The sequence below is a fragment of the Kryptolebias marmoratus genome, linkage group LG15 (genome assembly GCF_001649575.2).
Source record: "Kryptolebias marmoratus isolate JLee-2015 linkage group LG15, ASM164957v2, whole genome shotgun sequence".
In the NCBI taxonomy this organism is placed as follows: Eukaryota; Metazoa; Chordata; class Actinopteri; order Cyprinodontiformes; family Rivulidae; genus Kryptolebias; species Kryptolebias marmoratus.
The window spans coordinates 30,483,204-30,485,690 of NC_051444.1; positions in this window are offsets into that span (position 1 = coordinate 30,483,204).

The following is a 2,487-nucleotide window of genomic DNA, read 5'->3' on the forward strand; positions in this document are numbered from 1 at the left end:
TACTGCGTTTTGTGTTGTTTTGATAAGTGACGGCATCACCCGCTGACCAAGGCAAAAGGGCGATAATGCTTTTGCTTGTGTCTGTGTTTGTGTCTGTTAGCAAAATATCTCATAAACTGTTGGACAGATTTTATTGAAACTCATAAAGTCAGTGAATAAACAGGAAAAACTATCAAATCAAACATAACAAAGAAATAAATAAGATTAAACCAAAGTCAACAGAAACACCACAACATAAAGACCTGAGCAGGTCTCCAGGTCTGGCTTTAACTCCAGTTAAAGTTTTTAAGCAGGATTTAACGACTTTTTAGACTCTGCAGGAGTCCGAGGTTTAATTTAGCCCTCAGCTGGATTAAGAACATCTGCCTGGAGGATGTCAGAGCTCTATCGAGGTTATGAAAGTCAAGAAGTTTGGTTAAATCAGCCAAACTATTTAAAACTTTAAAAGTGAAAAAATTCATTACAGGAACAGACAGCCGGTGTAAACCTGAAGCTAGAGTGATGTGCTCGTGCAAATCCTGCAGCAGAGTTCTGGACTAACTGCAGCCGACGGAGAGATGAACTGATTAACTTTTAGAGTCGACCCAATTCAAGATGGCCACCACAGCTAATCAACATTGGCCAACAGAGGAATGGCTCTAACTCAGTCGTTTTTACAAACACTGGGCTAACGTTTGGTTTGGTAATAGCTGAGAGTCATTCCCGGCATGTCCAAGTGCTAACATCCTACTGTCTCTGAGATTAGCCATGACGTGTAACCAAACAGCTGCAGCTCCATCATTTTTCAACAACAGACAGTCTCAGTCTAAAACTCTGGCATGAAAGTTGGCGAGCGATGTGTTGGGCCACTCACTGATGATGGAATGCTGGGAGTGCTGGACAAAAGATAAAACTAAACTGAGAAAGTAAATGTGAAGACCTGAAGTCAAATTTTGTTTTTAAACCTCCTTTCTTGTACCTCAGATGTGGTGCTGCTGCTGTTCATATGGAATCAATAGGATTTTATAACAAACACCCAATGTTTCTAGATAATGATGGTGTGAAAGGTCCACATTGATCTACTACGTTCTCATCAGGGAACCATGGAGGCAAACTTCTCAAGAGGTCAAAGTGCACTGTTAGCAGATCTGGACTGAACCTACCCCAGAACCTGCGCAAAGCCTGAGTGAACCTGCAGGTCCCAGCCTCAGACACTAAGATTCTCCTGGAGCCAGTTGCTGACACTCCAGCTTCAGAAACATCAGCTCTCCACTAACGAGTGCAGCTCCCACCTAAAAGACTGAACCTTTAAATCAGTAGGAAAAAAACAAACAAACAGCTTTGTTGTAGTTTTGGTTAGGGAAGCTGCAGATTTAACCCTGGAAGAAACAGGATAAGGTTACATGCAGAAGAAACTGTGTTAGTTGATATAAGCAGGTATGTAGGTTGAATAATTATTTATTATACGGTTTTTGTTTGCAGTTAAACCAGTACTACCGAAGTGAGGACTAACAAGGTCAAGGAGTGTGTTGGGATTGTTTGAGAATTTATTAATGGAGTTAAAGCACCATCTACTGGCTGTTTTTGGTTGGTTTGGGTAAGTACCTGAAATGACATACAGCCAGCTGAAAACCTGGGATACAGGAGATCCATCGATGCTTTTTTTGTTTTCAAAAAGCACAAACAGGATTTAAAATCTGTTTATTGTAACTGATCCTCTTGTTTTTGACAAATGTTAAAACTGTGTTTCAAACCCTTTTTTAGTCTTAGTGTTGCAGCATACTATAGTTTAAAGTTTATTTGATTTTTTTTCCTTTCAACAAATAAAACTGTGCACTGTTTGGAAAACAACAATTCACAAGCAGATAGTTTGAGAGAAAAGTTTAAACTATTGAAAACAGAAACAATAAATATCAAGAAAACAGTATAATAATATATTCTGGCATAAACACAAATAGTTTGGGAGAATAAAGCAACAGCAAGATAAACAGATTTAAATATAACAACAGCTAGAAGGTGCTATAATAAATAAACAAACAACAAACAAGTAAATAAATACTTTTGTGTGAAACTAAAACTGCAGACACATTTAAATGTTTCAAACCACCTGAATGAAAACGATACATTTACACAACACTCTGCATGTTTTGTTTTGTTTTTTATCTTTTTGGCCCTGAAATGCTTAAAAGATACTTTAAGGATTCTGATGAGTTCAAACCTCTTAATGAAAATGTAAAAATCAGAAAACATAGAACATGAGGCCAAGATGAGTCTTTCTGTTTTATCTGAAGGACTTTTTCACCTACTAGGAGTAAAAATACAAATCACTTTAAGTCAGTCCTCTAACTGTGTGCTGCTGCTGTGGAGGATGGTGGTGTTGTCAAATGCAGCCACCTCTGGCCTCCTGTCCTCCTCTGCCATCCTGTCCTCCTCTGCCATCCTGTGTTCCTCTGGCCTCCTGTTCTCATCTGTCCTTCTCTGTCCTCCTGTCCTCCTCTGCCATCCTGT